The sequence below is a fragment of the Sciurus carolinensis genome, chromosome 13 (assembly GCF_902686445.1).
Source record: "Sciurus carolinensis chromosome 13, mSciCar1.2, whole genome shotgun sequence".
NCBI lineage: Eukaryota > Metazoa > Chordata > Mammalia > Rodentia > Sciuridae > Sciurus > Sciurus carolinensis.
Window position 1 is genome coordinate 42,687,594 of NC_062225.1, and position 14,353 is coordinate 42,701,946.

The 14,353-nt window shown below is 36.0% G+C and overlaps 1 protein-coding gene and 1 non-coding gene across 7 annotated transcripts in view; one reads left to right on the plus strand and one right to left on the minus strand.

Moving 5' to 3' along the window:
- The window catches only part of Pus10 (pseudouridine synthase 10), an 88,565-nt gene that overhangs the window by 14,058 nt on the left and 60,154 nt on the right, over positions 1–14,353 (plus strand). Inside the window, exon 1 of one of the 6 annotated variants that reach the window (XM_047522281.1) lies at positions 4,177–4,205. The exons of the other annotated variants lie outside the window; for them this stretch is intronic. The gene's annotated coding sequence lies outside the window, so the exon portion shown is untranslated. Of the gene's footprint in view, positions 1–4,176; positions 4,206–14,353 lie in introns of those variants that run through there. 6 annotated transcript variants of the gene reach the window in all.
- On the minus strand, positions 8,755–8,828 carry Trnas-cga (transfer RNA serine (anticodon CGA)). The gene has a single exon. It is a non-coding gene; the product is annotated as a tRNA-Ser (tRNA).

Below are 14,353 nucleotides of genomic sequence, written 5' to 3' on the forward strand. Positions count from 1 at the left end.
AGAACTGAATTGTTTTATTTGGAGAATAAATGATTCAGTGGAATGAATTTGCTTTCCTTAAGTTTTTGAAGGGACTTCCTTATGAAAGAGGGATTACATTGTTACTGGGATAGAGTCAGGAGGGAAATGATTTTTGTCTATAAGGAATTATCCAGAACAGGTTAGACTGTTTTCAGAGATGGTAAATTTTCTAACAAGATGACGAAACCAAGGCTGGGCAACTATTCTGCAGAGATATACAGAAGGAAGTTCTTTGGAACTCCAAAATCCTATGTAGTTTTAAGAAAAAAAAATGTATTATTTTTGTTACCTTATGTATTCATGGTTGATTTCTCTAAACTTCTACACCATAGAGCAACACAAAAATTACTATAGAATGAATGTCCCAGACTTATGCTGATATTAGGCTGAATTCACATTTGTGGGAAAAGAGCATTCCATTAAGTCCTTAAATGATTTAGGGACTTAATTCTTACTAGTTAAATCCAGTAGAGGGCAATATTGTACCATCAGTTTGGTTTATTAGTCTTTCATGGGTAGCATGTGGAGAATATTTTGCTCAGATTAGATTATTGACTTTAAATGGATGTACTGTGTCTTAGGTGTTGGTTGTATGAAACACCCTATTTCTCAGTATGCAATATGATAAGGTTGGAGTTTTATTTGTCAAATCCAAACTTTTCTTTTTTCATTTATTATAATTTTATATATCCATGTTTTGCCCTAAGTACTACAAATTATACAAAGCCCTAGAAAAATAGCTAAGAATAGAAGTAGTGCCTTTTCTGGGGTAACATTTTTTACTTAAGAAACTATCTTTAAAAATTCCTGACAAATGAGTATTCAAAATATTTGATATATATATATTTTAAAATTCTGTAGGTGCTTAACCAGTTTGGGATCATTGATCTCATTTAGAATCTGAAGAAAGTAATGAATTTGCTTGTCCTAAGAATATACATATTCAAAATTTTGCGTGTACTTATAGAGGTTTCTTGAATTTCCAACCATTAATTTTAGGATCTTTCTTAATTGAATACTTCAGTAAAATTTGTCCTGTTATTAATTGATGAGCTTATTTTTTCTAAAGCACTTTTTTTCTGTTTTTATTCCATTGATCAGAATTAGACTACAATAGAGTATCATATTCAAGTTTATGTTTTATGTGTGAACTAGGCTGCCTGTCTTCATTAACCCAATTCTTTGATGGGGTATGTGTTTTCTTCTCCACTTCCTTGGCTTCTCAATTTTTATTTTGCTTGACAGTCACCCTTCTTAAATCTTGTTGCTTTCACTTGCCATTTAAGACAAATCCAAGGCCCATTTCATTGTATAAGCCTTTTCTGAGCTAGTAACTAAGGAGTTTTCAGAATTTATAACCCTATTTTTGGTCGGATTATTTGTCTTAAACTTCCTTCAGTTTCTTTGTGACCCATTTATCCATGCAAAGCATTTTTCCAAGATTGCTGAATGAAGCATTGTAAAACATGCAAAATTATAGAAATTACCATCTTTGCTCCTTAAGGATCTTTCAGTAGAATCTTCATGGGTGACTCCAGTGTTGGATAGTAATCTTGGTATGTTTTAAGTATACAGACTGCAACTTTTGAAACCCTTCACAGGACATGAGTGTTTCCAAGCAGCATTCCAGGACTATCTTCCTTATGAAAAATATCTCCAGGAGCTTGCCCCTGTGAGTATACCAGTGCATAAAAGTCTAGTTTATTAGAACCAGGAAATCATAGATCTTTAAGAGACCCTGGTGATCATCTAGAAGAGAATTTCCTACCTTTTTTATGGTACTTACTTAAAAAATGATGGTATTCATATGATCATGATTTCTTGGAGCCCTACTTAGGCCACCACTTCAGGTGTAAACCTGTTCATACCTATCAAGAATGCATAATGGAGAGTCTGGAAATTCTCAACTTCTATGTTTAAGGTAACCCCTTTTTAATATCTGAAAGTTTAGTGGGTCCCTGGTACTTGTGAATTGAAAAGATACATGTGGGTAAATTTTTTTATCCTTACATAGAGGAACCACTTAATCTAATCATTTCATTCATCTCCAGTTGAAGAGCAGGAAACCAAAGCTCATAGCGGTTATGGGATTTGTCCAGTGTCTCATTTTTTTTTTTTTTTTTTTTTTTGGGTGCTGGGGAATTGAACCCAGGGCCTTGTGCTTACAAGGCAAGCACTCTACCAACTGAGCTATCTCCCCAGCCCCTACTTTATTTTTGGTTTTTTTTTTTTTTGCAGTACTGGGGATTGAACCCAGGGCCTTGCAGTGTCTCATTTATTGGAATTTAGGTGTGCCTTCCTGGTCTTTTTTTTTTTTTTTTTTTTTTTTTAATTTATGTAACTACCTTGGCTTCATGGGCGTTATCTTCCCATTATCATGTTTTTGTAAAAAATATATTCTTTAGTTGTAGGTGGACATAATACTTTTATTTTATTTTATTTATTTAAATTCTTTTTTTTAAAGATGTTGATGGACCTTTATTTTTTTTTTTTATTTATATGTGGTGCTGAGACTCGCACCCAGTGCTTCACACATGTGAGGCAAGTGCTCTACCAATGAGCCACAACCCCAGCCTCCGATCTTTATTTTATTTTTATGTGATGCTGAGGATTGAACCCAGTGCCTCACGTGTGGTAGGTGAGCCCTCTACCACTGAGCTACAACCTAAGCCCTCCGTGGGTTCTTTTAAAAAATAATTAATTTAAAAATGTATTGGTGCATTAAAATTATACATAATAGTGGGATTCATTGTGAGTATTCATACCTGCCCATGACATAATTTGATCCTTTGAATTCCCCAGAACCTCCCTTTTTCCTCCCTTCCTTCCTTCCCCCATCCCCTTCTTCTATGGGTCTCCCTTCTATTTTCATGAGATCCCCCCTTTTTTCCCCTCTCCCTCTAGCTTCCACATATGAAAGAAAACATATGACCCTTGACTTTCTGATTCTGTCTTATTTTGCTTAACATAATCCTCTCAAGATTTATCTATTTTCCTGCAAATTACATAATTTTTTTATAACTAAATAAAACTTCATTGTGTATATATACCACACTCTTTATCTGTTGACAGACACCTTGGCTGGTTCCATAATTTGTGAATTGCACTGCTGTAAACATTGGATATGCATGTATTGTTATTGTATGCTGACTCTCATTCTTTTGGATAAATATCAAGGAGTGGTAGAGTCATATGGTAGTTCCCTTTCTAGTCTTTTGAGGAATCTCCATGTTGACTTCCATAATGTTACATTAATTTGCAATCCTACCAATAGTGTATAAGAGTTCCTTTTTCCTTGCCAGTGTTTGTTACTATTTGTATTCTTGATGATTGCCATTCTAACTGGAGTAAGATGAAATCTCAGTGTAATTTTGATTTGCATTTCCCTGATTGCTAAAGATATAGAACTTTTTTTTTCATGTGTCTCTTGACCAATAGAAATGTTTGTTTAGTTTGCCCATTTGTTGATTGGGTTATTTGTTTCATTTGGGGTTAAGTTTTTTGAGTTTTTTATATATTCTGGTATTAATCCTGATAGAAGAATTGCTAGCAGAGATTTTTAATTGTTCTGTAGGTTCTCTGTTCAGGCTCTAACTTGTTGCCATTGCTGAGTAGAAGCTTTTAAATTTAATGTTATCCCATTCTTGGCATTATTTCCTGAGCTTTAAGAATGCTACTGAGGAAGTTTAACAATATTGATTCTGCAAATCCATGAACATGGTAGGTCTTTGCATTCTCTAGTGTCTTTTTCAGTGTTCTATGATTTTCATTGTAGGGGTCTTTCACCTTCTTGGGTAGATTTATTCCTCAGTATTTTATTTATTTTTGAAACTATGTAAATGGAGTTGTTTTCCTACTTTTTTGCAGATTAATTATTTATATATAGAAAATATATTGATTTTCATATCTTATTCCTTTCCTGAATTTGTTTATTAGCTCTAGCAGTCTTATGGTGGAACTTTTTGGATCTTTTAAGTATAGGATCATAATATCTGCAAAGAGTAATAATTTGACTTCTTCCTTTCCTATTTGTCTCCCTTTTATTTCCTTCTCTTGCCTAATTGCTCTGGATAAAATTTCAAAATACTATATTGAATGGGGTAGTGAGAATGAATATCCTTTTCTTTCCCATTCAGTGTGATGTTTGCTATGGATTTGTCATACACAGGCTTTAGGATGTTGAGGTAAGTTCCTTCTATCTCTAGTTTCTTCATTGTTTGTGTCATGAATGGATGCTGAATTTTGTCAAAAGCTTTTTCTGCATCTATTGAAATGATCATTTAATTTTTGCCCTTGATTCTATTTATGTGGCAAATTGCATTTATTGATTTATGTATGTTGAATCATCCTTGCATGCCTGGAATGAAAGCAACTTGATCATGATGTATAGTCTTGATGTATTATTGAATATGATTTGCTAAAATTTTATTATTAGAGATCTTTACATTTATGTTCATCAAGGATATTGGTCTGTAATTTTCTTTCCTTGATGTGTCCTTATTGATTTTGGTATCAGGGTGATATTCGCATCATAGAATGAATTAGAAGTATTTCACCTCTTTTTCTTTCATGGAATAATTTAAGGAGCATTGGGATTAATTCTTCTTTAAAGATCTAGTTGAATTCAGCTTAGAATTCATCTGGTCCTGGGCTTTTCTTTGTTGTAAGGATTTTCAATCTTATTGTTATTGGTTTTTTTAGACCTCTTGGTTGAGTTTTGGTAGTCCATATGTATCTAGAAATTTACTCATTTCTTTAAGATTTTCTAATTTATCAGAATATAAGTTTTCAAAAAATTCCCAGTGAATCTCTGGATTTCAGTGATGTCTATGGAGATATCTCCCTTTTCATCTCTAATTTTATTAATTTAGATCTTCCCTCTCTTTTGGTTAATTTGGCTAAGCATTTCTCAATATAACTCTTTGATACATTGATCCTTTATATATATTTTTAAATTCTCTATTTCTTTCATTTTGGCTCTTAATTATTTCCTTCCTTCTACTTGTTTTAGAATTGGTTCATTCATGTTTTTCTAGGGCCTTGAGCTGCATCATTAGGTTGCTTATTTGGTATCTTTCTGATTTTTAATGTAGCAACTCATAGCTATAAACTTTCTTTTTCATAGTGTCCCAGAGAGTCTGATATGTTGTATCTCTATTCTCATGTGCTTCTAAAATTTTAAAAATTTCTCCCTTGATTTCTTCTATGACCCATTCATCACTCAAAAGTGCATTGTTCAGGGAGAGGGATCCAAAATGGCAGAATAGAGGAGGTTGCATTCCTGGCTGCTCTGTGGTATTGATACCGCCGGTTACCGGTGACGAGTTCTGCTCCTTCTAATGTTGAAGATTGAACACTAGAGAAGCACGCCAAGGCAAGCATATTAAGCAGGTTTATTTAAAGGGAATAATACAGACTTCTCCCGGAAGGGAGAAGGGGGCCATGGCTGATGTTCTAAAAGTCCCAAGAAGTGAGCGCACCCTACATCTTTTATAGGTTAAAGTCTCTTTTGTTCTCCAGTTTTCTCCCCCCTTATCTTTCCTTCCTTTCTGCCTATGTGACTAGGCCTGGTTTTGCATTAAGTGAGAAGCCATGGGCAGGGGGAGGGCCAGGGTGACTCAGGCAGGCAAGGGCCCAGGGGGCATTAATTAGCAGCTCCATGCTTGCAGTCTTTGATCAAGGCAGGTAAATTTGGTAATCAATGGGCTCTGGAGCTCCTTGACATTCCATTCTTCCAGGGGCAGTCTCCAACTTCCAAAGGCAGATGGCTTCATGGCTTCGTTTCCTCGAATTGACCCGATTTCCTATTTCTACACTAACTACCTGTCCTTAATTCTGGCTTCAGTATGAAACCAAGAAAGCAGACAGGGAGCCTCTCCTCAAGGTGGGTGAACAAGAAAAGGGGGGTGGATTTTACTGGAACCAAAAACTGGACCTTCAAAGTAGTCTAGGGACATGGTAGGTTAGATATAATAAAATAAGGAAAAAATCTTCAGCAGCATAGCAGCTGCCACAGCAGGCCAGAAGTATCAGCCAGAGAGGTTCCTCCTTGAGCATAATAGAGTGATAAGGGAAATTAAAGGGACCTGGATTTTTGGGAGACCCAAGTTGTGTCTAAGTACGGAGTGTTTAGAGACCAAGGACATTGCCCAGCAAATCTGAAGGACTCACTGCATGATATCCATGTGTGGGGAGGGAAGCTACCATCTCTCCAGGCAGCTTGTGGAAGACAAAGGAAGTAACCATTTTTCAGCTTTGGCATGGGGGAGGCAACTGAGGAAACTGATTACTGGCAAACCTGACTTTGACCTGAAATATAGTCCCAGTAAACACATGCTGCCCAACATAGAGTGTGCTTACTTGACCAGAAGAAAATCAAACGTGGAGAGAGGTTTAAACAGGAGACAACTGGTTGTGGAAACCCGCCCAGCTCTACCCATCCCCCTTCCAATCCAATTGCTTGCAGGACCAGCTGGGGGAGATGCATCTGGCCAGGAACTCGGAAGGGCGAGAGAAATTGTTTGGAGACTGAACTGGAAACCAGGAAATATGGGGTCTGCAGGTGACAGGGGACAAAGAATTGGGTCCCCCACCACAGGAGTGGAACACAGAGGAGATCCCTTCAAGGTGGACCAGCAAGCACTGGACACTGGAGGTGTGCTGATTTAAAATCTCCAGACCAATTAGTATTCATTGAAGAGCCTGGAGCCTGCCTATTCCTAAATCCTGCCTCCAGGAATTCGCCTGTGGGATTGCCTTTCTCACTCCAGCAGGCCAGAGGGTGGATCATCACACTCCAGAAGAACCCACCTAAAACTGCTGAGAAGAGAAACAGAATATTTTGAACTCCAAGAAAGAATTCTTTAACTTTTCATCATGATTTTTTTTCTTTTTTTCTTTTTTCCTAATTCTTTTTCACAGTTTAATTGTGACCTTAATGGTACATGGACATTTATACAGTTTCCTTTTTCTTCTTCTTCTTCTCATCTCTATCATTTTTGAGGCCAGTTATTTTACATGGATTAATTTTTTGTGAAGTAGGATGTTTGACTAGTGTGTTTTAGTTTTGTTTTGTATTCTTATATTTTAATTTTTAAGTTTTTTTTTTTTTTTTTTGGTGTGTGTGTGTGTGTGTGTGTGTGTGTGGTGCTGGGGATTGAACCCAGGGCCTTGTGCTTGCGAGGCAAGTACTCTACTAACTGAGCTATATCCCCAGTCCTATTTTTAATTTAGAAAAATTTTTACTTCATATATATTTTTTCTCCTACCTGTTTCCCTTGATTTTCTCTTTTCTTCTAACAGCCAATATATATTGCTCTCTTTCACTCTTCCTTTAATCTTTTACTTCTGTCTTCTCTCCTTCTCCCACCTAATCATCATATCCTATATCACTTCTGTTTTCTACCTGTCCACCGTTTGAAAATGTAAACCCTTTCACAAACTTGCTGTTTTCATTATAGGCACTAACTGATCATATTGGTTTTTTTTTTTTTAATTTTTTTTAAGTACTTGTAGATGGACACAAAACCTTTATTTATTTTTATGTGATGCTGAGTATTGAACCCAATGCCTCACACATGCTAGACAAGTGCTCTACCACTGAGCCACAGCTCCAACCCTGATCATATTATTTCTGTTTATTGTGATAATTAACACTATAGACTTCATGGTAGGAAGTATTTGGTTTAATGCTATAAATCGTTTGCATTGGTTGTTATTATTGTTTGTTTTCCCCTAAACAGTGAGGTACTAAAAACCTTCAGGGACACTATAAGTCCACAGAGTAGAAACTCTACTGCCTCAGATCCATACTGCTGGATGGGTAGACACACAACAACATGAAAAAGCAAGGGAACAAATCACCCCAAGCAAACCAAGATACTCCAATAACACAATCTATCGATACCACAATGGGAGAAATGTCAGAGGAAAAGTTTAGAATTCACATAGTTAAGCTGATTTGCAAAGTAAAGGATGATATAAGAGGGCAAATACAGGTAGCAAAAGATTAGTTCAATAAAGTGATAGAGATTCTGAGAAAACACCAAACAGAAATCCTTGAAATGAAGGAACCAGTAAACCAAATTAAAAATTCAGTAGAAAGCATCACCAGCAGACTAGACCACTTGGAAAACAGAACCTCAGGCAATGAAGATAAAATATATATTCTTGAAAATAGAGTTCACCACAGAGAGATGTTAAGAACCATGAACAGAACTTCCAAGAATTATGGGATAACATGAAAAGACCAAATGTAAGATTTATCAGGATATATGATGGTGTGGAGATATAAACCAAAGGAATGCACAAACTTTTCAATGAAATAATATCAGAAAAATTCCCAAACCTAAAAAATGAAATGGAAAATCAAATACAAGAGGCTTACAGGACCCCAAATATGCAAAATTACAACAGATCCACATCAAAGCACATTATAATGAAAATGCCAGCACACAGAATGAGGATAGAACTTTAAAGACTGTGAGAGAAAAATATCAGATTACATATAGGGGGAAACCAATTTGGATCTCTGCTGATTTCTCAACCCAGACCCTCAAAGCTACGAGGTCCTGGAATAACATATACCAAGCCCTGAAAGAAAATGGATGCCTGCCAGGAATCCTATGTCCAGCAAAATTGAGCTTCAGACTTGAAGATGAAATAAAACCTCCATGATAAAAATTAAAAGAATTTGCCACCAGAAAGCTTGCACTTCAGAATTTTTTATTTTTTTTGCAGTGCTGGGGATTGAACCCAGGGCCTTGTGCATTCGAGGCAAGCACTCTACCAACTGAGCTACATCTCCAGCCCCGGAAAATTCTTAACAAAATATTCCATGAAGATGAAATGAAAAAAAAAAAAAAAAAAAAAAAGTGAAAACCAGTGAAGGGAGGAACTTCACTAAAGGAATAGTCAATCAAAGGAGAAACTAACTCAAATTAAAAACTAGAAATAAACCAAAATAACCAGGAACAAAAATCATATCTCATTAATAACCTTGAACATTAATGGCCTGAACTCATCAATCAAAAGACATAGACTAGAAGATTGGATTAAAAAACAAGACCCAACAATATGCTGTCTCCAAGAGACTCACCTCACAGGCAAAGACATCCACAGACTGAAGATGAAAGGATGGGAAAAAACATACCATTCACATGGATCTCGTAAACAAGCCTGGGTTTCATATTCATAGCAGATAAAGTGAACATCAAACCAAATTTAATCAGAAGAGACAAAGAAGGACATTTCATTCTGCTTAAGGGAATTATACGTCAAGAAGACATAACAATTTTAAATATTTATGCCCCAAACAATGGAGCATCTATGTACATCAAACAAACCCTTCTCAATTCCAAGAATCAAATAGACCACATCACAATAATACTGGGTAACTTAAACATACCTCTGTCACCACTGGATAGATCCTTCAAACGAAACTAAAGAAGCTATAGAAGTATAAAATACAATTGATAATTTAGACTTAATAGATATATATAGAATATTTCATCCATTAATGACTGAATGCACTTCCTTCTCAGCAGCACATGGATCCTTCTCTAATACAGACCATGTTATATAAACTATCACATATGTTGGCATACAATTGTAATATTACCTTAATATATGTTTAGCATCTGTTGGGTTATTATGATAGCTCCCTTTCCATTGATACTAAGTTTTATGTTCTTGCTTTTTTCTTGATTAGACTTGTTTGATTTTTATCAAAATTTAGCTGTATTATTTCTTCTCTATTTCATATATTTCTGCTCCTACTCTTATTTTTTCCTTCCTACTACGTAATTTGAAAATAATTTGATCGTTATTCTAACTTCCTTCTGATACAAGTACTTTAAGTTATATATGTTCATCTGAGTACTGTTTCATGTTTTAAGCTTTTATTATCACTAAGTTCAAAGCATTTTTTATTTTGCTTTACTGTGCACAAGTTTTTTTAATTTTAATTTTAATTTTTATAGACTGCATTTTGGTTCATTGTACAAAAATGGGGCACATTTCATTATTTCATTTCTATGGTTGTACATGATGTAGATGCACAACATTTGTGTAATTATACATGTACATAGGGTAATGATGTCTGTCCCATTCCGCTATCTTTCCTTCCCCCACTTCCTACCCCCCCATTTCCCTCTACATAATCCAAAGTTCCTTCATTCTTCTCTTACCCCCCCTTTTCCTCCCCACCTTATGTATCATCATCTACTTACAGTGGAAACATTTGGCGTTTGGTTTTTTGGGATTGGCTTTTCTCACTTAGCATGATATTCTCCAACTCCATCCATTTACCTGCAAATGCCATAATTTTATTCTTCTTTGCAGCTGAATAATATTCCTTTGTGTATATATACCACAGTTCCTTTATCCATTCATCTGTTGAAGGGTATCTAGGTTGGTTCCACAATCTAGCTATCGTGAATTGAGCTGCTATAAATGTTATGTGGCTATGTTACTGTTACTGTTACTGATAACTGGTGGGTCCATTCCAAGTTTTCTGAGGAATCTCCATACTGCTTTCCAGAGGTGACTGCACCAATTTGCATCCACCAGTGATATATGAATGTGCCTTTTCCCCCAAAACCATGCCAACAGTTATTATTGCTTGTGTTCTTTTTTTTTTTTTTTTTTTCGGTGCTGGGGATTGAACCCAGGGCCTTGTGCTTACGAGGCAAGCACTCTACCAACTGAGCTATCTCCCCCACAGCCCCTTGCTTGTGTTCTTGATAATAGCCATTCTAATTGGAATGAGATGAAATCTTGGGGTGGTTTTGATTTGCATTTCTTTAATTACTAGAGATGATGAACACTTTTTCATATATTTGATCCCCTGTATATCTTTTTCTGTGAAGTGTCTGTTCAGTTTCTTAGCCCATTTATTGATTGGGTTCTTTGTATTTTTGGTGTAAAGTTTTTTAAGTTCTTTATAAATTTTGGAGATTAATGCTCTATCTGAAGTGCATGTGGAAAAGATTTTCTCCCACTCTGTAGGGTCTCTTTTCACATTATTGATTATTTCCTTTGCTAAGGAAAAGCTTTTTAGTTTGAATCCATCCCATTTATTGATTCTTGCTTTCATTTCTCATGCTCTGGAAGTCTTATTAAGGAAGTGTGGTCCTAAGCCAACATAATGAAGATTTGGGACTGCTTTTTCTTCTATTTGGTGCAGGGTGTCTGGTCTAATTCCTAGGTCCTTGATCCATTTTGAGTTGAGTTTTGTGCAGGGTGAGACATAAGGGTTTAATTTCATTTTACTACATATGGATTTCCAGTTTTGCCAGCACCATTCGTTGAAGAGGCTATTTTTTCTCCATTGTATGTTTTTGGCACTTTTTTTGGGAGGGGGGTGCTGGGGATCGAACCCAGGGCCTTGTGCTTGCAATGCAAGCACTCTACCGACTGAGCTATCTCCCCAGCCCCTGTTTTTGGCACTTTTGTCTAGTGTGAGATAACTGTATTTATGTGGGTTTGTCTCTGTGTCTTCTATTCTGTACCACGGGTCTACCTGTCTATTTTGATGCCAATACCATGCCTTGTTACTATTGCTCTGTGATATAGTTTAAGGTCTGATACTGTGATACCTCCTACTTCACTCTTCCTGCTCAGGGTTGCTTTGGCTATTCTGGGTCTCTTATTCTTCCAAATGAATTTCATGATTGCTTTCTCTATTTCTATGAGGAATGTCATTGGGATTTTAATTGTAATTGCTTTGAATCTCAAAGCACTTTTAATTAACTTTTTTTGTGCTTTCTTCCTTGACCTCTGAGATATTTATAAGTGATCATTTAATTTTGAAATAGTTGACATGTAGAGTTGTGGTTCTATTTATCTTAAAGTGATTGATTTCTAATATAATAAATCATGCAGGAAATACAGTCTGCATGATTTCAAATTTTTAAAAAGGTAATAAAAATGCTTTTATATTGATTGTATCGGTTACATACATGTCAAAACTGATCAAATTGCATACTTCAAATATGTTCATTTTATTGTACTTCAATTTTACTCAATAAAGCTATGGGTACAAAAAGGTACATTGTTCAGAATCCATGTGTTTATGTGTTTCCTTGCTGTTGATTTCTAGTTTTGTTCCATTATGATCTGATATGATGCAAGAAATTATATCAAAAAAATTTTTTTATATTTGTTAAGATTTACTTTGTGGCCTAAAATACAGTCTGTTGTGGAGAAAGTTCTATGAGCAGCTGAGGAGAAAGTATTCATTTGTTGATAGATGAACTATCCTATAGATTTCTGGTAAGTTCATTTGATTTATAGTGTTTTTTAGGTCTGAAGTGTCTTTGCTGATTTTATGACCTATCTATTGGTTAAAGAAATCACCTAGTATTATTGTGTTGGGATCTATCTGAGCCTTTCAGTAGAGAAATGTTTGGTTTATGTAATTTTCTTGTTGGATTATTCCCTTTACCAATATGTAGTGACCCTCTTGTCTCTTCTGATTAGTTTTGGTTTAAAGTCTACTTTGTTGGATATGAGGGTATCTACTCTTGCTTGCTTTTGCACTTCATTTGCATGGAATATCATTTTCCATCCTTTCACTTCTAACTTGTAGATGTCTTTACCTGTAGGGTGAGTTTCTTGCAGGAAACATATAGTTAAGACTTTTAAATTCAATCTACCAGTCTATGTCTTTTAATTGGAAAGTTGAGGCCATTCCCATTCAGTGTTTTATAGAAAGGTATTTATTATTTCTTGCCATTTTGATTTATTTCTATGGCATTACCTTTTCTTAACTACTCACCTTATTAAGCTATACATTTAGGAACAAAACTGGGGGCCTAGGAATCCCAGAATGATGAATACAGGCAACTCTGCTATGTCAGAGGAAACATGGAATTAGATATGGTGTAAATTCAGGATTTTATTATTTGATACACATCTGAGACAAGTTCCAAGTGAGAAAGGATGAGACTTTGACATGCAGTGAGTCAAAGTCTTAAATAAAATGCACAACCTGGTTAAAAATGGGCAATCAGAAGTCTAGCTATTATAGAACCCAGACAAGTAATAACTTGCTAGTAACTAATGAATCATTGTCAGGGTACAGGCACAAGGAGCCCAACAAAAACAACCCAATTCCTGAGATCATTGTAGCATGCAACAAGGACTATTGTTCCTGGCAGTGGGTTGCTGAGGTCAAGCAGGGTTCAAAGCAAGACTAATTCTAAAAACCACCAAAGTAATATAATGTATATTGGGTTCACGAATACACTTGGTAGGGCATTCAGACATATATTTAAATACATAAAGATTCATATGTTTACTTTCTAACTTTGCCATTTTCTTGGCCTGAACCCAGTTAAGTACAGGTGGAGGTGAGAGCAAGAAAGCAAAGGGGTTGCTGTGATTGGTCTACCAGTGTTGGTAGGGTACATTAAAAAATATGAGGTGGACTTAAGAACTTGGTTTCTTATTTTAATTTATATGGTCTTATTCTTGTGATAAGATATTTGGCATCCTTAAAATTTATAGTAAGAAATGGTAATGTGACTGGGTGCAGTGCTGCATGCCTGCCACTCCAGAGGCTTGGGAGGCTCAGGCAGGAGGCTCATGCATTCAAAGCCAGCCTCAGCAACTTAGTGAGGCCCTAACTAATTCAGTGAAACCCTTTCTCTAAATAAAATACACAAAAGGACTGGGGATGTGGCTCAGTGGTTAAGTGCCCCTGGGTTCAATCCCCATACCAAAAAAAAAAAAAAGAGAGAGAGAGAGAAAGAAAAGAAATGGTAATATAACAGAATTAAAGAGAATAGAAGCTGAAGCAATCCTTTTTCTTCTTTGCAGTAACTAAGAATTGAACCCAGGGGCCCTTTAACATTGAGCTACATCCTGCCCTTTTTATTTTTTATTTTCAGATAGGGCCTTGAACTTGGGATCCTCCTGCTGCAGATACTGAGTCACCAGGATTATAGGTATGTGCCACCATGCCTGGCTACAAATCTTTTTCCTTAAAAACTTCTCGCACTGGGCATGGTGATGCATGCTTGTGATCTCAGGGACTCAGAAGGCTGAGGTAGGAGGATCACAAGTTCAAGGCCAGCCCTAGAAATCTAGTGAAGCCCTAAGCAATTTAGCAATTTCAATTTTAAAAATAAAAATGGCTGGGGATGTAGCTCAGTGGTAAAGTACCCCTGGGTTCAAACCCCAGTACCCCCCCAAAAAAAAAATCAACAATGACCACAAAAAGTCATTTCTCCACTAAATGCAACATATAAGTACATTGTTTACCAACCATAGAGAGCCTTTAATCACTTTTTTCCTGAGTAATTTTTAGTATTGTGACTTAGTAGACAAA